General features: G+C 47.3%; 1 long non-coding RNA gene across 1 annotated transcript in view; it reads right to left on the bottom strand.

The window, feature by feature from the left end:
• LOC138867262 (uncharacterized) overlaps window positions 1-21,759 on the bottom strand; it is a 173,709-nt gene extending 151,950 nt beyond the window's left edge. Inside the window, exon 1 of the long non-coding RNA XR_011399764.1 lies at window positions 20,596-21,759. This is a non-coding gene — a long non-coding RNA (uncharacterized lncRNA). The remainder of the gene's footprint in view (window positions 1-20,595) is intronic.
• Between the last annotated feature and the right edge of the window lie 3,241 nt (window positions 21,760-25,000).

Genomic DNA, 25,000 nt, shown 5'->3' with positions numbered 1-25,000 from the left:
CTCTCTACCTCTCTTTCTCTTTCTCTCTCTCTACCTCTCTTTCTTTCTTTCTTTCTTTCTTTCTTTCTTTCTTTCTTTCTTTCTTTCTTTCTCTCTCTCTCTCTCTCTCTCTCTCTCTCTCTCTCTCTCTCTCTCTCTCTCTCTCTCTCTCTCCCTCGACAGCAAAAACGGACCTTCGGCGGCAAGGTAAACAGGCAGAAGGAACGAGACGCGAGATCTAAGCTACTCTATCTGTCTTTCTTTCTCTTTCGTTCGTTCGTTCGTTCGTTCGTTCTCTCTAAGTCTCCTTCTCTTTCTCTTTCTTTCTCTCTCTCTCTACCTCTCTCTCTCTTTCTCTTTCTCTCTACCTCTCTTTCTATCTTTCTTTCTTTCTTTCTTTCTTTCTTTCTTTCTTTCTTTCTTTCTTTCTTTCTTTCTTTCTTTCTTTCTCTCTCTCTCCCTCCTTCTAAAAGACAGTAAAACAACCAAAAGAAAACAGGAAGTAAAAGTTAAAATGAAGAAAAAGACACACAAAAACCAAGAAGAGAACGATGCAGAAAAAAAGAAAACCAGGTAGCGGAAGATAAAAAAGAGAGAGAGAGAAAGGAAAGGAGAGAAGAGATGACAAGTGGAAACAACATAAAGACAAAAAAAGAAGAAAAAAGCAACAACAAAGTAAAATTCCTAAAAAAAAAAAAAAAAAAAAAAAGAGGCAGAAAAAATGGACAAAAGCGAAAGGACGTTAAAAAAAAGAAAGGAGAGAGAAAGGGACAGAGAGGGAAAAAAAGGAGGGAAGAGAGAAAGAAAAAAAAAACATTTTGGGGCATTCACTTCAGCCAGAAAAATATAATACACACAGCGCATATTTACAAGGACACTGCAATGCAAACCATTATAAAAATAACCCCCCACCCTCGAAAAAAAATATATATATACATATGAAATAATATAAAATAAAAGGTAGCAGAACAAAAAATAATAACACGGGGAATAAAACCCAATTTATCCAATATGTCGAATGGGCGACAGAGAGGCGGCACGGGGGGGGGGGGGGGTGCATGCGGTGGCGCTGTGACCGGGCGGTGGGCGGCGGGCGAGTGTGGGCGCGAGGGCGTAAGTAGCTGCTCGAAGTGGGCGGGCACTCTGAGGTATGGTGGTAACTGGGGTGGGTGAGTGGGCACTGTAAAGCATGTATAGTGATACTTGCAGTGGCTAGTGGGCACTGTAAAGCATGTATAACGATGCTTGCAGTGGCTAGTGGGCGCTGTAAAGCATGTATAGTGTTACAGTGATGCTTGTCGTGAATAACGGGCGCTGTATGATGTATAACAACGGTGGCTGCGGCGTGATGGCGACCGACGCGATTCATGACGAAAAGACGAACGCCCGCTGCGGCCGTTGTCACCACAGCAACAACAGATGCGATTGGGCGTGGGCGGCTCTCTGAGGGTGTTGTGAAGAGTGTGGCCAGCGTGGGCGGTGAGTTACCCCCCCCCGCCCCCCCGTTACCAAGGACGCTGCGTTACGGCAACAAGGAAGGCCAAGCGGTGGAAAATGGAGGCAGTGGGCGGTGGGCGTGCATGCGGGCGTGAGGGCGTGAGGGCGGAAGGGGCGGCGACAAGTCTCATAGATGGTGTGAAGAAAGGAATGAATAAAAAAGAAGAAAAAAACGGAGAGAGGACGAAGAGAGGAGAATTGAAGATGGTATACAAAGAGAGGAAATAGGGGAGACGGGGGAGAGAAAAGAGGGGAGAAGGGGTGGAAAGAGAGAGAGGAGGGGAAAGTGGGGAGGAGGGAGAGAGAAAGAGGGGAAGAAGGGTAGAGGAAAGAGGAGAGGAGGGATAGAGGGTCAATGAGGGCGAGGGGAAACACGGGAGAAGGTGGAAGAGGAAGGAGAGAAAGAGGGGGAAGGAAAGAGGGGAAAGTAGGGGTGAGGACGAAGGGAGAGAGGAAAGGGGCGGGAACAGACAGAGAGAGGGGGGTGGAGAGGGGCCAAGGGGAGCCAGAGAGCGAGGGAGAGAGAGGGAGAGCTGATTGGGGTGTAGATCGGGAAGTCGAGGCGAAAGGGGGAGGGGAGAGGCGAGCGAGGGGAAGGGGGAAGAGGGAGGGCGTGTCAGGTCATGACAGCCGAACCCACTCACCCAGACGAACCCCCCCGTCTACCCCCCCTTCGCCGCCCGTCTCTCTTCACTTCGCTGAATCTTCCCCCCCCCCTTTCCCCTTTTCGCTCTCCTCTCTTTTCTTCCCCCTTCTCACTCTCCGCTCTCCCTTTCCTCCTCCTCCTACACTCTCTCTTTCCCTCTCCATTCTCCATTTCCTCCTCCTCCTCTCTCTTCTTCCATCTCCCTCTCCGTTCTCCCTTCCCTCCTCCTTCTTCTCTCTTTTCTCCCGCTTTCTTTTACCTCTTCTACCCCATACATATATTGTTCGCTTTCTCTCCTCCCTCTCCCTATATTCCTTTCCCAACTTCCTTCTTTTTCTTCCCACCCGTGTCTCCATCTCTTTCTACTTCTCTCCCTATCTCCCTCTCCTTCCCTCCCTCTCTCTCTCTCGCCCCCTCCCTCTCCCTCTCCCTCTCCGTCTCTCTCTCGCCCCCCTCCCTCTCTCCCTCTCTCCGTCTCTCCCTTTCCCTCCCTCTCTCTCTCTTTCTCTCTCTCTCTCCCTCTCCCTCTCCCTCTCCCTTTTCCTCCATCTCCCTCTCTCTCCCTTTCCCTTTCCCTCTCCCTCTCCCTCTCCCTCTCCCTCTCTCCCTCTCCCTCTCTCCCTCCTCCACCTCGTGACCCAATGATTACCGACATTATCTGCCGCCTCCACATAACATTATCTTGAACCGACGTTTGCACCGCTGCCCAAGGAAAGCCCTTTTTTTTCTTTCTTTCTCTCTTTCCTTCTTTCTTTCTTTCCCCTTTCTTGTTTTCCTTTTATTACTGGAAGCTTAATGCCGTGTAAAATAAGGGTGAGTTTCCCTTGGCCAACGGTTTGATTTATGTTTTAACTTTTATTTTTTTCACGGCGGGCGAACGCGCACGCACGGATATACATAAAAGAAAAAAAAATGTATATATATATAAATAAAACGGACAATAATAATAATATGTATATATATATATATATATATATATATATATATATATATATATATATATATATATGTATATAAAAGGAAATGCATAGAGCACAATCGAGTAAAATGAAACAAAAATAAAAGTATATACGATTTTTTTTTTTTAATATACCAAAACGAAGTAAGAGGAGGAGAATACGAAGAAGAAGGAGGAGGAGAAGGAGAGGGAGAAGAAGAAGAAGGAGGAGAAGGAGAGGGAGAAGAAGAAGAAGGAGGAGAAGGACCCCAGCCCCTACCCCCCACCCCACCCAACATCCCCTCAAAAAACCCGACCTCGAACACCAATAAAAAAAAATAAAAAAATAAAAAAAAAAAATAAAAAATAAAAAAAGGAAAAAAATCCACCCAACTCGACAGCGAACGAACGAAGACCGAACGAACGAACGAACGAACGAACGAACGAGCGAGCGAGCGAGTCGGCGACCGAGTCAGGTGACCCTCGCGCGCCGCCAGTGCCAGGTCAGACCGAGCTCCTGGCACTCCTTCTAGGGCTTCTTAAGGAGGCCTAGACGTCTTAAAACCCCCTCCCTCCCACCCTCCCCACCCCACTCCACACCCCTAAGCCTGTGTGGCACGTCAGCGCGAGACAGCCGAAGGCGAAGGGGGGGAGGGGGGAGGGGGGGGCAGCCGCTGTCGTTCCCTCGTGCCTCCTGTTATCGCTGTTATCGGCCGTGTTCAGGACCCGGGACGGCGCAGTCGTTCATATTATTTATCTATTAACATTTATTTATTTAACATTTATCTATTCATTTATTTATTATCTATTATTTATTTATTAATATTTATTTATTCAAAGATTATTTATTTATTAATATTTATCTATTCAATTATTATTCATTTATTAACATTTATTATTTAATGATCATTTATTCATCAATATTTATTCATTTAATTATTATTTATTTATTCATTTTCTTTTATTTTTTTTCCGTATCATTATCGTCCGTAACAATGTTGCTATCGTAATATATTGCTTTCATTATCATTATTTTTATTACCATCATCATTATTACTATTATCATTATTACCATTCTTATATAATCATCATTTTTTTGCTTTTATTACCATCATCATTACCATCACAATCATTATTACCATTCTTATATAATTATCCCTTTTGTTTTCATTACCATCATCACCATTATCATCATTATTACCATTCTTTTAATTGACACTATTATTACCATAACTACCACGAGCATTAGCGCAATTAATAAAATCATAACCATTATCATAAATATTATTGCAATTACTTTGAAGCCTACTTCTAATGTCACTACAACTACTATTCATACAATTCACTAGTGCCACTAGTAAATACTAGTAAAGTAATTGCAACAATAATTATAATAATAGAAATACGGAGAGTCGAACAATAGAAACGACAAGTGCAATTATATAATCAATAATAGAATCCGTAATAATAGCAATAATAACGATAGTAATGGTAACAATCATAACAGTAACAATAATAACAATAATAATTATAACAACAATAATAATAATAATAATATCAATAACATTACTAATAGTAGTAGTAGTAATGATGATGATGATAATATTGATAATAATAATGATGATGATAATAATAATAATAATAATAATAATAATAATAATAATAATAATAATAACAATAACAATAATAATGATAACAATAATAACATTAATAACAATAACAATGAGGAAAATGGCAATAATCACAACAAATAAATAACTTAACAACAATAATAAGGAAAATTACTGTTATTGACGACGACGAGAAAGGCGAGAGAAATACGGTCCGACAACCACGGACTTCGCAAGCACGTCCACACGCAGTCCTGAGCACGTGCCATACACCCCCCCCCCCCTTAACCCTTTCCATCCCCTCCTCCCCCTCTGCCGTGCCATAAATATGCCCCCTCCCCCTTTTTTTCCTCCACCCTTTCCTACCCCTACGTATCTCTTACTCTTTCCTCCGTTTCCTTCTATTCCTTTACCCTACCCCCTCCCCTAACCCCACGCGAATTACCTTTCCCTCTCCCCCCCCCCTTTTCCTTGGCTTCCCCACGTCTCTTAGTCTTCCCCCCTCCTCCTCTTCCTTCCCCCTCCCCTCCCCTATCTTTCCCCCAACCCTACCTTGGTATCCTCCCCTCCCCCCTACCTCTTTCCCCCCCAACCCTACCTTGGTATCCCCCCTCCCCCTCCCCCTACCTCTTTCCCCCCAAACCCTACCTTGGTATCCTCCCCTTCCCCTGCCCTCTCCCCCACCCCCTTCCCCTGCCCTCTCCCCCCCCCCGCCCACGGCAACCGCCCACCTTGCACACATTCGGACAACGCCCGCCCTGCCACTAACAATTTAAATAATAACATCCACATGGGGAGGGAAGGGAAAGGAGAGGAGAGAGGGGAAGAGAGGGAGAAGGGGAAGAGAGGGAGATAAAAAGGGGGAAGAAGAAAGAGACATGAGAGAACAAGAGAAGGAATGATGGAAGGGAGAAGAAGAACATGCCCATGGGAAGGGATCGGGGAGAGGAGAGAGGAGAGGAGGAATGAGAAAGGTTGAAGGTAGATAAATAGGGGGGAAGAAAGAAGAGAGAAAAGAGAGAATAAGAAAGAGAGCAGGAGCGGGAAGAGAAGAAGGAAGAAAACAAGACAAAGGAAATAGGAGAAGAATAGCGGAAAAAGGAGAGAAAGGGTTTAAAGCAAGAAAAAAAGGGAGAGGGTGGAAGTAGGGGCGAAAGAAGACTGAAAGAAAGAAGGGCGAAGGAGGGGGATGGGGGAGAAAGCGATAAAAGTGACGGAGGTGTAAAAACACCCCGTTAAACACACGTAAATCAGGGAGTGTTGGAAATGCAACTTAATATTCACATAATGAATTCATACCCTCACCCCCTCCCTTCCTCCCCTCCCTACCTACCCATCTCACCCCTTCCTCCCCCACCCAAAAAGAAGAAAAAAAAAACGAGGGAGGAAAAAAAGGAAAAAAAAATAAAGGAGAAAAAGTGAAAAAAAAGAAAAGAAAAATCCAGGAAAGAAAAAAAGAAAGAAAAAAAAAACACTTGCTCTTTTTATTTATTCACTTTCCGGGTGATAATTATTTAATTTACTTCTAGGTGATTTCGAGGTGACTTTCCTCTCCTTATCACCTGGCCGCTGCCCTCCACACCCTCCCTCTGATATGGGTAGGGGGAAGGGGGAAGGGGGAAGGGGGAAGGGGAGGGGGGAAGGAGAGAAGGAGGAAAGGGAGAAGGAGGAAAGGGAGAAGGGAGAAGGAGGTAGGGGGAAGGGAGAAGAGGATAGAGGGTAGAGAGAAGGTAGAAGGAGGTAGAGCTAAGGAAGAAGATGAACCGAAAAGGAAGCGAGGAAAGATTAAGGGAGGAATGGGGAAGGGAAGAGGAAGAGGAAGGGAAAAGGAAGCGGGGGAAACGGGAGGGGTAAATCAGGAGGGGAAAAAAGGATGAAGAAGGGAAGGGGACGAAAGGGAATGAGAAACGAGAACGGATAAAAAATAAAGAGGAAAAGAGAGAATACCGGAATGAGGAATGAATGATAAAAAGGGAAAGCGAGAGAAGGAGCCAAAAGGGAGGTGAAACGAAGACCCAAAAAAAAAAACAGAAAGAGAAGGAGGAACAGGAGGAGGAGGGGGTGGGGAGAGGTCCATCACCCCAGGGGACAGAGTGCCTACATCCACTGGGCGAAGAAGAAGAAAAAGGGAGAGGAAGGGGGGTGGCGGGGGCGGAGGGGGTGGGGGGTGGGATTAGACAGGTATATAAGTTACAAAAAGGAACAAGTCCAACAATAAGAGAACCATAAATTTGGGTGGTGGCGTCTGACCCCAGGTTGGTGGCGCCGCCGCTACACCGCCACGGGGGAGGAGGGGGAGGGAGGGGGGGGTGAGAGCTAGAAGAGGGAGGGAGGGGGAGGGGGATGAGAGCCAGAAGGGGGGGGGGTGAGGGGTGAGGGGGATGAGAGCCAGAAGGGAGGGGGTGAGGGTAAGGGGGATGAGAGCCAGAAAGGGGGAGGGAGGGGGGGAAGGGAGACCTCGAACATCCTCCTCACCCCTCCCCCTCCCCCTCCATCTCAATCACCACTCAAACGGCTCACCTCGTTTCCCTATCAGCGGCCTTGTCCTCGGAGGCTAGGGGGCTGACCGCCGCCCCCCCTCCCTTGCTCTCCTCCTCCTCTCCCTTCTCCTCATTCCCTTTCCTTCTCTCCCTCTTCTTTCAATTCCCTCCTAGTCTCCTTACCCTCTTTTCTACTACCCATCTCCTTCCCTCTCCTCCCCCCCTTTTCACCTCCCTTCTCTCCCCTCTTTCGTCTTCCTACTTCCCTCCTCTTCTCCTCTCCTCATTTTTCTTCTCCATTCCCTTCCCCCTTATTCTCCTTCCCTCCTCCTTCCTTCTCTCCCTCGTCTCCCTCCTTCCCTCCTCCGCTCCTCTCCCCCTCTTCTCCTTCCCATTCTCCTCCTTTCCCCTCCTCTTCTATCTTCCTTCCCTCCCTTCTCTCCCTCATCTCCGGCTTCGTTCTCGCCTCACCTCCTCCCCCTCGCCCTTCGCAAGTAGCATCCATTCATCATCTTAATCTTCATTCATTTACTCTTGCTCATCTCCATTCATTTCGCTTCCGTTGCCACTTTTTCCTCATTTACTCATTTTTTTCTATTTTATTCATATTTCGATTAATAATCCTTACTGACCGTAAATTGTAATAATTCGAATGATAATAATAATAATAATAATAATAATAACAATAGTTATTATCTTCCTTATTGATAATAGTAATAATAATAGCAGAAGTGATAACAATAATAATAGCATTAATAATAATAATAATTATAATAGTAATAATTATAATAATAATGATAATAATAATAATAATAATAATAATAATAATAATAATAATAATAATAATATTAAAAACAATAATAATGATAATAATAACAATAATAATAATAACAAAACAACAATAATAAAATAGCAAAGAACTAAAACCGACTTGCTCCGCACTCCCCCTCCCCCCCTTAACTCCAAAGAATTTAGATCACCCCCTTCAAAGACGAAGAAAAAAAATTAAATCACCCCCCTTAAAAAAAAAAAAAAAAAAAAAAAAAAAGAGAGAGAAAAAAAAAAAAAAAAGGTATTTAGATCACCTCCTCCAACGAATCTGAACGTCACTCATAATTACCTCTGCGGCCAATAGCACCCATGATTATGCCTCGCTGTTCCCTAATTACCCCATCCTCTACCCTCGTGTACCCTGCCCACCTTCTTCTCCCTCCCCCACCCTTCCTTATCACTACCCATCCCCTCCCTCCCTTTGTCCGACCTTCCCTCCCTAGTCTCTTTCCTCGCTCCTTCTCTATCCTCTTCCCTCCTTCCCTCCCTATCCTCCATCTTCACCTTCCCCTACCCCACCTTTCCTTACCCATGACCATCCCTCCCCATATCGTACCCTACCTTAGCCCCCACCCCCACCCATTCCCCCTTACCCTAAGCTTCGCCACCCCTCCCCCTCCTCCTTCTCCTCCTCCCTTCTATCCTCAACAATTAACTCGACCGCCTCCAAAATCCCTTTCCCCTCCCCTACCCCCCCTTCGCCCCCCGCAATCTCCTTCCTTCAGCATCATTCCCTCCCTTCCTCCCTTCATCTCTCACTCCCTCCCTCCCTTCCCTCCCTACCCCCATCCTCTCACCCTCCCTTCCCTCCCTACCCCCATCCTCTCACCCTCCCTTCCCTCCCTACCTCCATCCTCCTTCCCTCCCTTCCCCCATCCTCCTTCCCTCCCTCCCTCCCTGGCCATAACCACCTCTAACCAGCCCATAATTACCGTAATTAACCCCTCTCTCATAATTTCGCCATCGTCTTCCTATCCCTGACCTTCCCCCTTCTCCAAAATTACCCTAATCACTTGACCAATCACGGCAGTTTTCCCCCCACCCCCCTACCCCCCCTCCCCATGCACGCCCCCCGAATTCCTCCAACGATGCCCCCCTTTCCCTTTTATTTTGATTTTTTTTTGTCTTATTCCATTTCCATTTTCTTTTCTTTCTTTTTTTTCGTCTTTCTCCTCTCCGTCTTTTCCCTTTTTTTCTTTGTTTTCCTTCCTTTTCCTTTTCGCTTTTCGTCTTCGTCCTCCGTCTTTTCTTCTCCCTTTTTGTCTTCGTCCTACTTCTTTTCCCTTCTTTCTTCTATTCTTCCAACCTCCTTCTTCCCATTTCTCTCCTTCGCCCTCTTCTTTTCTTCTCTCCTTACACCCATACCTTCCTTCCTCTCCCTCACCTCCTTATTCCTTCCCCGTCTCCCACGTCCCTCGTCCTTTATCCTCCTTCTTCCTCGCCTTCCTTTATTCTCTCTCTCTCCCCCTCGCCTCCCCCACCCCCGCCCCCTTATTTCCTCCTTCCCTTCCCTTCACCCTCTTTCTCCTCCCTCTCCGCCCCCTTGTCCCCCCTCGCCCTCCTCCCCTGCGGCCTCCTAAATCAAGTCTCTTCATCTTGACCATCTTCCTTCCTCCTCCTAGTCCTTTCCTGTCCCTTCCGTTCCTGTCCGCCTTTATTCTATTCCTTTTTTTCTTCCATTTTCTTCTTCCTTATAATAATGATAAATATAGCAATACATAATAATGATCATCGTTAGTCCCCGTTTTCTCCTTCTACATCCTCCTCCTCCTCATTTGAAAATTCTAGTCCTCGCCCTCCTCATCGCCCTCGTCCTTCTCATCCTCTCTTACGCTCCCTTTTCCTTTCCCTTCCCCTCGTCCTCGCCTTCTTCGCTCTCCTCCTTTCCTACTCCTCCTCTCCCTCGCCTTCGTCCTCTTCCTCCAGCCCTCCCTCCACCCCGCCCTCCCCCTCGTCCTCCAACCCCCGCCCTCCCCCTCGTCCTCCAGCCCCCGCCTCCCCCTCGAAAGCGCCCCATCATCGCCTCAATCCGCGCCTCGTCCCCGTCCCCGTCGGGCAGCGGCGTCGTCCTCGAGGCGCGCCGGCAGCCTCGGCAGCATCATTAGGAGGAGGAGCAGCGGCGCGCTCACCGATCCTATCAATCATGGGGTAGCATTTTTAATTCTTATTTCGCGCCTCGGGAAGGTCTGCGCGCCCTGCAGAGAGGGAGGCAGAGGCGGCCAGATGTGTTCGCAGGGAAGAAGGGAAGAGAAGCGCATCCTCGCGTGAAGCCCGTGTACGTCGCAGTCTTGGAGACGGGGCGCGAGATGCACGGGCGCGCACACGGGCATCAATCAGCCTCTGTGCGCCCGCGTGTGCGTCCGTACGTAGGGTGCGCGTGTGTGTACTCACCACCTCGTCGCCACTGCTACTGCGACTTCTGCTGCGTCACCCCCGCAGCCCCGGGCCCGCAAGGCCAGCACTCAGCACTTTCCACGCGCGCTCGCATGCACGGGCTCGGCGCCGGAGATTTCCCAGGACCCTCTCGCGGGGCCGCCACGTCGCGCCGCCGCCGCCCGCCCGCCCGCCACTCCTCGACACGCACTGTAAATAGGCCAACTTGGGGACTTTCTCTTTTCTTTATCCAGGGACACTAACTGCCGGCCTTCTCAGTGGACAGTCGGGACATTTTTTCTTTCTTTCCCTCCTTCCTTCCTTTATTCTTTCTCTCTCTCTCTCCTCCTCCTCCTTCGCGGGCGGCGGCGCGGGCGGCCGCGGGAGGAGGGCGGCGGGCGAGCAGGTAGCGCGGAGGAGCCGGGCGGACCCCAGCCTCGTCCCCGAGCTTCATGCTGAGGCACGGCTCAGCGGGCGGCGCCGTGCTCCACGCGGGCGTGCTGACCGCGCCTGACCCCGCGACGATGCGCTGACCTTCTGCCCCGCCGCCCCCACCCGCCCGGCACGCCCACCCCCGCCCACACTCACGCTCACCCGCTTCGACCACGGCATGTCGTAACTCCGGCCAGGGTCCGGGTCACCCAGACCACACTCTCCGCCACGACAAACTGCCCTCCACCGCAGCCCTCCCTCCCTCCCTCCCTTCCTCCCTGCCCGCCCCGCCCCTCCAACGTGCTTCCTCCCTCCCTCCCTCCCTCCCTCCGGCCCCGCCTCTCCTCCCTTTCCACTCCACCGCATCGCTGTCTATCGCACTTCCCTCCCCCTCGCCGCCCTCCCCTTTTCCCTCCTCTGACCACCGCCGGCCCCTACTCCCCGCCCCCCTTCTGCTTTCAACTCACCCTCCCCCTCCCCCTCCCCCCAACACACACTCATCCCTCTTCTCCGGGAACACCACTCTCCCCTCTCCTCTTTCTTTATTTCCCTGTCCGTCCTCTCTCTCTCTCTCTCTCTCTCTCTCTCTCTCTCTCTCTATGTCTCCCTCACTCTCTCTCTGTCTCTCTGTCTCTATGTCTCCCTCTCTGTCTCTATGTCTCCCTCTCTCTCTCTCTGTCTCCCTCCCTCTCTCTCTCTCTCTCTCTCTCTCTCTCTCTCTCTCTCTCTCTCCCTCTCTCTCTCTCTCTCTCTCTCTCTCTCTCTCTCTCTCTCTCTCTCCCCCTCGGCACCTAGACACAGTCTCTCCCTCACGTGCTCTCACCCCTCACTCTCACCTCCCTTCGGCCTCACACTGCCGCTCCACACCCTGTCCAGGACAATACTTTGAAGCCTTCGTTCGCCAGACGCGCATACAGACAGACACACACACACAGACACACATACGCACACGCACACTCTCACACTCGTTTCACTCTCACACTCACTCATTCACTCTGTCACCCCCGCATACGTGCTGTCTCTTTCTCTTTCTCTTTCTCTTTCTCTCTCTCTCTCTCTCTCTCTCTCTCTCTCTCTCTCTCTCTCTCTCTCTCTCGCTCTCTCTCTCTCTCGCTCTCTCTCTCTCTCTCTTTGTTGAATGAATCATCACCTCATCACTTTTCCTCCTTCGTTGACTCTGCTTACCATTCTTCCATGCTCTCCACCATCACCATCACCATCATCACCATCACCACCACGCTCCTCGCTCCAACGTTCACCACACCGCCGTCCCATTCCCCTTCCCTTCTTCCCTCTCTCCCCCCTCCTCCTCCTCCTCCTCCTCCCCCCCTTCCCTCTCCCGTCCCTTTCTCTCCCTACTCCCCGCCCTACTCCTCGCCCTCCCCCTCCTCCCTCTCCCGTCTCTCCCTCCTCCTCCTCCTCTCCCTTCCCCGAACCACGAGCGAAAGCCCCCCCCCCCCCCCGCCGCCGCCCTCCTTCCCACACTCCCGGCCTCCTCCCCCACCTCCCCCTGCATCACCCATGGGTCACACCTCACCAACCGCACCCCTCCCCCTACCCCCCTACCCCCCACCTCCACTCTTTGCCTGCCTGCCTGCTTGTCTGTGTCTGTCTGTGTGAGCGAATCTATGTTTGTCGCTTTGACTTTTAAGTGTGTTTTTTTGTGTTTGTGTGTGCTTGAGAGAAAGAGAGAGAGAGAGAGAGAGAGAGAGAGAGAGAGAGAGAGAGAGAGAGAGAGAGAGAGAGAGAGAGAGAGAGAGAGAGAGAGAGAAGAAAGGAGAGTTTGTGCTTGTTTATCTACGCATTACGATTATCTTGCCCGCTCCCATGCCTTCACCAACCTCCTTACTGCCCACTTGCCTGCCTGCCTGCTTTGCCTGCTTCCCTTCCCTGCCTGCTTGCCTGCCTGCTTGCCAACGTCACCAAAGAATCTCCCCCTCCCCCCCCCCTACACCAGCACAACACCTACTCTCTCCTCAGAGCAGCCATGCAGACCCCCCACCCCCACCCCCCGCCTCCACACACCCCTTCCAATGCATGAACGCCCCGTCCCCCCCAGCCCCTCCCCACCAGCTCTACCACTACGCGCCTGCAACACACACACAGGTGACACAAACCCCTCGGCGAGCAACAAACGCCCTTATCGGCCCCTCGCATACGGGCCACGCGACCTGCTCACAAGGTGAAAGCTCAAAAAATGGCGTTTTAGTACCCTTCGCTTGTTTGCTTGTTTCGTCCGCTAACGGCTGCAGCGGAGCGGATTCACCCAAAGCATTTTTCTGCGTGGTGCGCGGGCACGCGGACGCCTCCCAACTCGCCTGCGTTGAGATAAACATTTACATAAATAAACGTTTGCGCGAGCTTATGAAAACATACGGGCACGCACGCGCGTGGCGGCCGCGCAAGCAAATAAACAAGCACGCACGCGCGCGCGCATGCATTGGTAGACAGACGGACGGACGGCCAATCACACGCATGCAACCTTTGTCTACCTCTATCCATCTCTCTCTCTCTCTCTCTCTCTCTCTCTCTCTCTCTCTCTCTCTCTCTCTCTCTCTCTCTCTCTCTCTCTCTCTCTCTCTCTCTCTCTCTCTTATACACACGTACACACACACAGACAGAGGCAAATACAGACACAGACATAGGAATAGCCATAAACACGCACGTAGATAATAACTTCAGAACAGATAGATATAAAACAAGCACACACACACACACACACACACACACACACACACACACACACACACACACACACACACACACACACACACACACACACACACACACATACACACACACACGCACAACACACACACTCAAAAATAGGCTAACCATAAAAATAAAATATGAAGAAAAAAAACGCACACACACGCACACACACACACGCTCCCATGCACGCACTAGCAAGCACACACCCTTGCTTGGTGCCTTCGTCTTGTTGAATATTCTAGTTAATGGTTGTTCTGGATACTCTCCGAAGATTCCACCTTTCCCGAGTATTCGCTGTGGTGATGAGAAAGAAGTGACGGGAGACGGTGCACTCACCACCACGGGCGTCGTCTCCGTCATCATCATCATCGTCAGTTTTATTTTATTCTACTTTTTTTATCATTATTATTTTTTTTATCATTATTTTTTTTTTGTCACAGGAGCATCATCATGAAAAAAAGGAGAAAAACCTCACACTTGTCATCACGAATCGGGAATATCATGTTCATCACCATCACCACCACTACCGTCTGCGCCTCACTATATTCGCCATCACCCACACCCGACTTCCAGCGCCACACCTCGTCACCACACCCCCCCCTCCCCCCGTCACCATCACCATCACTTCATCACCCAGTACACCGCGCGGGGGTGTGCGCGCTCGCCTCCGCACCACAATCACCACAATCACCGCCGCCGTAATGGCACCATAACCGCCCGCATCTCGGCAAATCACCATCCTCCCTCCCTCCCTGTGTCATTACATCAGGCCACGAGCGCCGAGCCCTGTCATCACCATCGCGCTCGGGCCGTCATCATCCTCTGTCGCGCTCACTGTAGCCTCGCCACCATAAGCCGGCGGACTCGGTGCGACTTCGCTCATTATCCTCCTCACTATATCCTCGCCACCATAAGCCGGCGGAGCGCGTGCGGTTCCGGCCAGCATCCTCTGCCGACGCACTATATCCTCACCGTGAACCGCGCTTTGTCACCATCGCGAACACAATGAAACACTAACAACTCTCGCACTATTCCTTCACCATACCTCGCATGCCTATGGTGAAACTTTTGACAATACCAGAATCAATAATAAATAAATAAATAAATAAAGGCAGTGTCAATCACCACAGTATTAACGAGAAAGGTAATGCAGTCACCATAATGATAATGAACAATATTGAGTGATGGTGATGATAGTGACGATGATAGTGATAGTGATATCAACATTAATAATAGTAATAATAAAAAAAAATCCTATTCATATTCAAAGTAAAAATAACAAAAAATAATAGCATTTGTTTTACTGATATTGTTAATAATCATAATAATAATAATGATAACAATAATAATAATGATAATAAATAACAGTAATGATAATGGGGGAATGACAACGATAATGATAACGATAATGACAATAATAACAATAACAATAATAATAATAATGCAAAACCAATACCAGTAATAACAATTACAATTTCAATAACAATAAAGATACCAATAAAAACAAGAAAAAACATGCGAAAAATAATAACAATATCAATAATAATGATGATGATGACGGTGACTAGGATGATATCAACATAGATATAATCATCAATGTTATTATCACTACTACTAAAATAAAAATAATAATAATATACAATAATGCTAACAATTAGGATAAAATGTTTAATAGTTACAACGATAATAATCAATAAAAAACAATAATGATGATGATAAATAATAATAATAATAATAATAATAATAATAATAATAATAATAATAAAAACAGGATAAGCAATAAATTATAAAAAATACTCATGATATCGACTGCAATAATAATAAAATATATTGCAGCTGTAGTAACAATAATTATGATGATGATAACACAATAAAAAATATAATAATGATAATTATAACAATAACAATAACAATAACAATAATAATAATAATGATAATAGCAATAAAAGCAATGACAGTAAGTTATAACAGTAGTTTAATAACGATAATAATAATAATGATAATGATAATAATAATAATAATAATAATAATAATAATAATAATAATAATAATAATAATAATAATAATGATAATAATAATAATAACAATAAACAAAATAAATTTCATGTAGTAATAAATTAATAAAATAATAGCAATAACTTTAATAAAAGTAATAATAACAATGATAATAGTAATAGTAATAATAACCACAATTATAATAATAACAACAATAACAATAATAACAATAATGATAATAATAGCAATATGATCATTACGAGAATAATAGAAATAAGAACAATAAGAGAAAAAAATAAGAATAAAAAGCATAAGAATACGAACAACAATGATCATTGCAATAATAATAATCATAATAATAATAATAATAATAATAATTATTATTATTATTATTATTATTATTATAATTATTATAATAATCATCATCATAATACTAATATTAATATTAACAATAATAATAACAATAATAATTGCTAGAATAAAGATAAATAATAGTAATACTAATTGCAATTATTATATTGATGATAATAATAATAATAATAATAATAATAATAATAATAATAACAATAATAATAATAATAATAATAATAATAATAATAATAATAAAAACAACAATGATAATTATAAAAAGTAATAACAATACTAATAATGATAATTATAATAATAACAATGATAACGATAACAACAATAATGATACCTATATCAATAACGAGTTATAATAATAAACAAAAATAACAATAACATTAATAACAATGACGATAACAATAACAACTGATAAAACGAAAATGACAATGATAATGATAATAATAATAACAATGCCAACAACAATATTGACAATAATAATTATACCAATAATAATCATAATAATAATAACAGTAATAATAATAATAACAATAACAACAGTAATAACAATAATAATAATAAAATAACAATAAAAACAATAACAATAATAATAATAATAATAATAATAATAATAATAATAATAATAATAATAATAATAATAATAATAACAATAATAATAATAATAATAATAATAATAATAATAATAATAATAATAATAATAACACTAATAGCAAAAATAACGAAAAAAAATACTACAACTAACAACTACAACAACAACGATAATAACAGAAATAAAAAACAATAAAAATATTGTAAATAAAAATGAAAATAACAAAAATAATACTTACACTAATGATGATAATAATAATAACAATAATAATAGCAATAACAATAATAACAATCATAATGAAATAATAAAAAAACATATTACCAACAACAACGATGATGACGATGTTCATACAAATTATAACAATAACAATTTCTATGATCATAATAACAACAAGAAATTGCGATAACAACACCTTAATGTTATTATTTTGTCTTTTCCTCACTATCACAACTACCACCTGTTTTAGCCGACACTATCAATAAACAATCGCAATACAATGATAACATATTCCTTACCATAATAACGATATAATGACTAATAATAATAATGATAACGATTACGATGATAGAGAGATAATGTTTAATAATAATAGTGATGACGAGGATACGAGAGATAATAGTGGTGATGAAGACGATAACCGCGACGATGACTACGATCATCACTACGACGATAAAGATGACGATGATGATGATGACGATAACGATAACAACACCCACAGCGATCACGATAAGAATAACGAGGAAAATAACAATAACAAAGGCGATCACAGCGATAAGGAGAGAGAGAGAGAGAGAGAGAGAGAGAGAGAGAGAGAGAGAGAGAGAGAGAGAGAGAGAGAGAGAGAGAGAGAGAGAGAGAGAGAGAGAACTTCTGTCCAAGTATTTAACAATCATAATATCGGTCCTACCAAACTCACAACACGCTAGCTACCACCAACGAATCTCCCGGCATGACAAAAGGAAACAAACAAAAACAAAAAAAAAAGGAATAAGTACGTAATATAATGGTAATAAATACTAAAGGAAACAAAAAAAGGGAATAAGTACGTAATATAATGGTAATAAATACTCATTTTCAAACCACATATAAAAAATTACCAAAATGACAAAAAAAAAAAAAAAATCTCAACACGATTAATGAATAAAATAATAAATAAAACCATACCCCCCCATAAAAAAACACCCCCACATAAAAAAATACATAAACCCCCCTAAAAACAACAACAAAACTAATCATAAATAAATAAATAAATAAATAAAAACTTAAGAATGAGAAAAAAAAAAATAGAAGTATTCACGAGCATTTCTGATTCGCTATGATTGTCATTACGGGTCGAGCACGTCGTTGGCCCTCCTTGCTCGGACTCGAATCGATAAAAAAAAATTACGAAGCACCTTAACCATTCACAGCGAAGGGAGCGGAGACTGCAACTCGAGACTAGGGTGCAAGTTTTATTCATTATTATTTTTTTCCTTTTTTTTTTTTTTTTACTTTTTTGTTTTCTATCTCATTTGTCATTTTTCTTCTTTTTTTTTTATTAATGTCTTTTATTTCATCGTTTTGTGTGTGTTTGGTTTTGACGTTTTGATTTTTTTTCTTTTCTTTTCTCTTTTCTCTTTTTTTTCGTTGGTATACAGGTTGGCCGTACCGGGTTCCTCCCCCCCCTAAAGAAAACAAAGGAAAACCGCCTCTAAAGACTGAACGATCGTTAGGTGTTTAGGTTAAACGACCTCGACGACCATTCCCAGGCCTATCGAAATGAAAAAAAAAGAATACTTTTAAAAAACTTGCAAGACCTTCAACTACTTCTACCATCACCTTCTACCCTAATTCTACCTCCCCCCCCCCCTCCCTTCCTCATCCTCCACCTCTCCATTCATTATCCTTCCCCTTAAAAAAAAAACGATAGTAATAACCCGTCTTTTCCTGTCAACTATCATTTCGCTAATAGCAACCTGTCTATCCACCGCCCCCGCCCTCCCTCCCTCCCTCCCTCCCTCCCCCTCACCACCACAACCACGCCGGTCGCACCACAATTTCCATTACAAATTATTCCACCAAAATCCAGCGCCTGAACCCTGTGCAACGGTCAGCTATCCACAAACCACACGGTTTCTCACCACCGAGATGCCTATCCACGGTACCGTATATCCACATCCAGTTATCCACACTCCACCATGCAAAATTATCCACACGACCGGATCCAATTATCCACAGGCTAGATCCACACGTATTCCCCTTTCCCGTTGTGCATAAAATATGGATGAGTTTCCCTATCCACACAGCGGGTAATATCGAGGAGGGTTTTTTTTTTATCCAACCCGCCCCAGTTTTCCATGCATATCCACATTTTATTCCGTGCGCTTGTCTATCCACGATGTATATATTTTTTTCTTTCTCTTTTTCTTCTCATACAAGTGTTGCATATACCAGATCAAAGGCCTTAGAAAGATATCGCATCACACCATCTTTTATACATATATATATATTTTTTTTTACGTTTCTCCCCCCCATCTCTCTCTCTCTCTCTCTCTCTCTCTCTCTCTCTCTCTCTCTCTCTCTCTCTCTCTCTCTCTCTCTCTCTCTCTCTCTCTCTAAGTGCAGCTAACACATTCAACTTATCAACACCACAGAGTCTACCCTAATCTTCGCCACACAGCCGTAGATTTCCCACACATCTTCCGAGATAACAGACACGTCCCCGAAGCATCCACATCCATCACCCATCCTCGCCCCTCTCTCCCTCGCTCTCTCTCTCTCTCTCTCTCTCTCTCTCTCTCTCTCTCTCTCTCTCTCTCTCTCTCTCTCTCTCTCTCGCACACACTTAAATTCGCTGTCATCTACTCTCCCGACACACACACGTACATACACGCGTGCATACACACGAGGATGAACGGTCAGAGGAAATGCATACACGCACACTCACGCATTCAAGCACGCACGAGTACACGCATGCACACGCACAAGCACACGCACACCGCGCGCGTAGACACACACACACACACACACACACACACACACACACACACACACACACACACACACACACACACACACACACACACACACACACACACACACACGCTGTCGCCCGTCCAAAATTTCCCGGGCAAAGGCAGGCGCCCCTCCTCGCCCGTCCCGCCTGGGAGCCCCCGGCCCACAGTAAGCCTAGGCCTACCCTTGTCCCAAAAGAGACAGCTCATCGGCCTGCCTCCCTCCACCCTTATCCTCTCCCCTGGCCTCCCTTGGCCTCCCCTGGCCACCCCCAGCCCTGACAACAAAACCCTACCCATGGCCACAACCCCTGGCCGCTCGACCCACCTTCCTGCCAAGCCAGCGGGGGCGCCCGACACCCCCCCTGGATCCGCCACCACTCGCTCTGGGGGCACGGTGCTAGGACACGCAGGGGCGCCCCGGCTACGCTGCCATGGCAAGGGACCTACAAGGGCGTGCTCGGGGAAGGGTGACAGCCTCGGGAGGGCGTGAGGAGTGTCCCCCGCCCTGCACTCGCCTTGCACTCGCTCTCGCAACTGTCACTCCGAGAAGTTTCCGTCTATGACAAAAAATAATAACAATAAAAGAGGGAAAATAAAAATGGCTATTGATCTGACACGAAAAAGGTTGCAGAGTGGTGTCAAGTGCGGTGCGGTGCCAGGGCGGCGTGGCACCGGACGATGCCTCGCCGCTCCTGCAGGAGGCGGTGAAGGGGTGAGGGGGAGGGGTCGCCGCCCCCTCTCCCTCCCCCTGAAATCCCCCTTCCCTCGCAGGCCGCCCTCACCAGGGATTAGAGTGGATGAGTGGGAATAAGCGGGTTAGGCGCCATCAGCGACACGGCGCAGCAGCCCTGGATAAAACATCTCGCACACTAAATGCTGGGCTGTACAGATGCTGTTACTGCTTTCACAGCTGTTCCAGATGATGGGTGAGGTAGTACGCCAGGTAGGGATCAGGGCTAGCGCTAAACTTAGCCACGAGCCCTGACACGGTGCCACGGAGTGCCACGAGCAACGATGACGAAATGACTCGTGCACCGTGGCGGCGTAAGGCTCACAATCCCGTGCACTGTCGCTCACTCGCACTGGCACAGGCACAGCGCGAGTTACACACACTCACAATAACACACCACATACACAAACTTATGATGAACCTACACGTTAAACAACTCGATTGGTTATCCTCTTCTCTTCGAAGCTTTCATTGTTGCGTTAACTGAGAACTTCTTAAGTGTCCTTGTATTCCGACACTACATTTACCATCTTCTCTTGGCGGGTTCCATGGCACTTAGACCGTGACTATCACTTAACAGACCCTTATGAGTCTTCACTAACACTGTACTCTCGAGTACTAACTGTTATAAGTCACGTGTACATTCTTCCCGACATTTCGCCAACTTTGTATACCTGAACAGTGTTAAATTGATCCGAGCTCCAACGCGAGCGGCACCCAAACAGTCAGGGTTCCAATATTCCTTGGCAACCACTGAAAACATTGAAAACACTCTACTACCAATTTGTAAACTTTGGTGTTCTCACTCGAAAAAAATATTACAGTACTCTTGGTTCACTTATACGTCAGTCCGTCCACCAAAATCCTCTGTTTTTCACTTGTATCAAATGGTTTGAGACAAACTTTGGCAGCGAGTTGTGGAGACACTCGGACGTTTCAGAAGACTGCGTTGCTGTTTTCACTCATCAGATCCAGTCTGCTCACAGCAAAAGGAGGCTGGATAAGAGAACGCATCTTTTCGCGAAGTTTTATTTTAAAATCCGCTTTCTAATTGATTTTTGTCGGATTTTTTTATCTCTTAATTTCACTAATCACTATACAAGTTATTTCGCTTACTAAAATACGGCGATTAACGGTTAGATATAGTAATAGCGAAAATATATGAACTGTAAAAGTCGGCAATATCCTGTCGGTACCCAGACGGAAATTATTCACCGGTACTATATATTGGCGTTTCGTACTTTCACTTCGAAAAGTAACTTTTTTATCATCGCATATGACTTACATTAAATTAGCATCGCTGTATATCAAGTTTGGTCGAATTCCGCCCGCGCGTTCGTAAAGCAGTATTAGTTCTCGCGAAAAGGCGTGTTGGCGCGGTTTGGTGTAATCAGCTGGGGTAGAGGAGGCGGCTGTGAGAGACTGGTGAGGCCCGTCCTGCGATGTGGGAGGAGGACTGCACATGCCACCTACCACTCACACACCCACTACCTACACCCACTTTCCCCCGCCCCTGCATGCTATCCACCGCCCGCAATATATACGGTTCCAACTCTCCACCCACTTTGGCGCCAACTTTAGCGCGCGAAAATTTGACTCAACTTCGATGACCGCGTGCTACCGAAATAACAGCAAACTTATCCAAAACAAACAAAAATTGAGGAAACTATGGATGGGAGGCACCTTCAATTGGGGATGTAACTTGGCCACCCAGCAGGCACCCTCCTGCCAGGACTTCTGGCTGTAGGCCTAGACTCAGCCCTAAATCACGGCGACAGGCCGCTGCTGGCCTGTCGCGACACCCATCCAGCTCCGCCCGTGGACGAGCGGCCCGCTTAGCGAGGTGGTCGCAGTACGCGGTGGTCGCCCAGGCGGAAGCCTCGCTATAGCGGCCACCAGCATGACATCGGCGGCCTCGCCTCATGAGTCGGCGTCACATGTGTCCCGCACACACCATCGCCGCCGACCCCCGGTAATGTGGACGAGGGACAACCCCCTAATCTGCGGTCACACCTCCACCCCCACGCTGGCCACGGTCGCCGGGGCGCGGGCATGGGCGTGGGTGGGCGGCAGGCCAGTTCGTGCTGGCCACGGCCAGACTGCGTGGCCCCGCTGCAGGACCAAGTCGAGCAGCGAGGAATCGGACGCAGCCTGGGTTTCTCGTCGAGTGCGTTCCTCGTCCGCCTTCCCTCACGTCCTGGCGGGGTTTCCACCACGACGGCACATTCTGACAACACCCTGCACGACGCCCTGTTCTGCACGCCCACGCTGGGCCAGACGGGACGGCCAGCAGCCCAGCAGCCCGCCCGCAACTCTTGACGCCCGCCCGCACTCGCACATGCCGCTGCCACGCTGCCCACCGCAACCACACACTATTAATACCAAACTTTTATATAAGCATCGGAACATAAAACTGCATTGCCACACCAGTGCACGCACACGCCAGCGGCTGCATGCTTGACCCCATGTGAACCTGGTGTACCGCACGGGGCAGCATGACCTGGCTGTACCCGGCGACACACTTAGGGTACATCAACAATTTTCTCCCCCGGACCCCGGTGTACCCCAAGGTTAGGCTGTACTTATGACGCACGCCCGTACCTGCGGCGCCATTATGCTGCAAAGTGCACCCAGAGAGCCCGTCTGAAGATCCCTAGGTTGCAGCCGATGACAGATAAGGTTTAGACCCACGGGTTAAAGTGGAGAACTCGAAGTGAGAGAGAGAGAGAGAGCGAGAGCGCTCACTGGCCGACCAACCCGCTGGGCCATCCATCCGTCCTCTTAGCAACACACCGAAAAAGAATTGTGCAAAGAAAGGCCGCGCCGCATGCATACAGCATGCACTGCACCGCCTTGGCCCCAGGAAGAATGCGCCAGCCGCCTTGCGATCCGAAAGGCTCCCAGCCTGCGAGGAACCATAAAGCCTGGTCCATATAACTAGAGGGCGCTCGGCGAATTTCCTAGCTGGGGGCGTCACTCCCAACCCCCTCCCCCCCGCCCCCACCCCCTCCTTCCAGTCAGCCAGCCAGACTTTAACCGCTGCTTATACCGTAAACTGCGATTATGGCACAAGATCATTATGTATACCACAAGCTGTGCTGGTGTAGGGTGTACACCATAGCGCCGCGGTGTAGACTGTTCTAAAATAGCCATTATAATTTTTGGTGATGCGGAAACCCCGAGAGGTTGGTGTACAATACAAAAAAGTACACCGTACACCTCTAAGCTGTCGTGGAACTTAATAATGTCCTGTGTAATATACCAATCAACATACACGCTTTGTATAGACGAATGTGAACGCCCATAGAGCACAGAGGCGGGCGGCAAAAGCAATGCAAAACTACAGTGAAGATTCTACAACCATCCTACGACAGCGAAATGCACATAGAAGTTGCGACGAAGAATATCTGCCAAAAGGTAAACGTGAGGCAGACTTTGCACTAAGACGGAGAGGCTGATGTGCATCGCCGTAACTTTCACTGTACTGTGGATATGTGCTGATACAATAGCATTCACTGCCGTGGCAATGCGATGCATACTAAACTACCCCAGGATGGTCCAGGATGTACACTCAGAATGTACACACAGCATAGGTCAGGACCCGCTTTAGCCGCCCAGAGGTTACTCCAGGTCGTGAGGCACCTCCCTAGGACTCTTCCCTCTTGCCTGCTCCTTCTCTTCTGTCTCCTCCTTCTCTTCTGTCCCCTCCTTCTCTTCTGTCCCCTCCTTCTCTTCTGTCCCCTCCTTCTCTTCTGCCTCCTCCTTTTTTTCTATCTCCTCCTCTTCTGTATCCTCTTTCCTTCCTGCCTCTTCCTTCTCTTCTGTCTCCTCTTTCCCTTCTTCTCTCCTCCTTTCCTCTTTCCTTCCTCCTTCCTTCCTTCCTTCTCCTTTCCTCCTTCCCTTCACTTTTCCTCCTTCCCTCCTGCCTTTTCCTCTCCTCCCCTCTTCCTTTCATTCTCCTTCTCTCCTTCCCTACCTCCTCCTCCCCTTCTCCTTTCCTTCTTCCCTTCTTCCTTCTTACCTTTTCATTTCCTCCCTCCTCCTCCACTTCTCCTTGCCTTCTTTCCTCCTCTTCTCCTTCCCTCCCTCCTTCTCCTTCCCTCCCTCCTCCTCCCCTTCTCCTTTCCATCTTTCCTCCTTCTCTCCTTCCTTCTCCTTCCCTCCCTCCCCCTCCCTCCCCCCTCGCCCCCTCCCCCTCGAGCCCCGAGGACGACGACGGCGCCCGGGAAGGAGTTACGGCGCGGCGCCTCGTTCGTGTCGCCCGCGCAGTCCCACGGTGCGGCGCCCCCCTGTGCCCTCCCACCGTGCTTGTCCCAGGGTGCACGCGGCCGCAGTGTTGCAGAGGAACAGCCTCCCCCGCCGGACCATTATCATAATGGTACGCCTCACTACAGCTCGGCACGCCCACGGGAATGGCGGTTTTGACGCCCTCGCCCACGCCCGGACACACGCAGCGCCGGGCGTACACACCGACACATACACTCGACGTCGGACGCGCCCTTCAGGAGCATACGCCTCGACTCGAATTCCGCGTCGCCGTCATATTCATCTTCACGCCCACGCATGCCGCCCACCACGCCCTCACAAGCAGATCAGCCCGTTCCGGCTTGTAAAAACCCAAGCCCCCCCCCCCCTCCTCCTCCTCCTCCTCGCTCGTACCCTCCTCCATCCATACCCACACCAGACCCTCCCCCTCCATCCCCCCAACACCCCTCCTCCTCCTCCTCCCTCGTACCCTCCTCCATCCATACCCACACCAGACCCTCCCCCCCCAACCCCTCCTCCTCCTCCCTCGTACCCTCCTCCATCCATACCCACACCAGACCCCCC

This window comes from Penaeus vannamei, chromosome 29 (genome assembly GCF_042767895.1).
Source record: "Penaeus vannamei isolate JL-2024 chromosome 29, ASM4276789v1, whole genome shotgun sequence".
Classification (NCBI taxonomy): domain Eukaryota; kingdom Metazoa; phylum Arthropoda; class Malacostraca; order Decapoda; family Penaeidae; genus Penaeus; species Penaeus vannamei.
The sequence above is the reverse complement of the archived record's forward strand: the minus strand, read 5'-3'. Positions and strand labels throughout refer to the sequence as shown.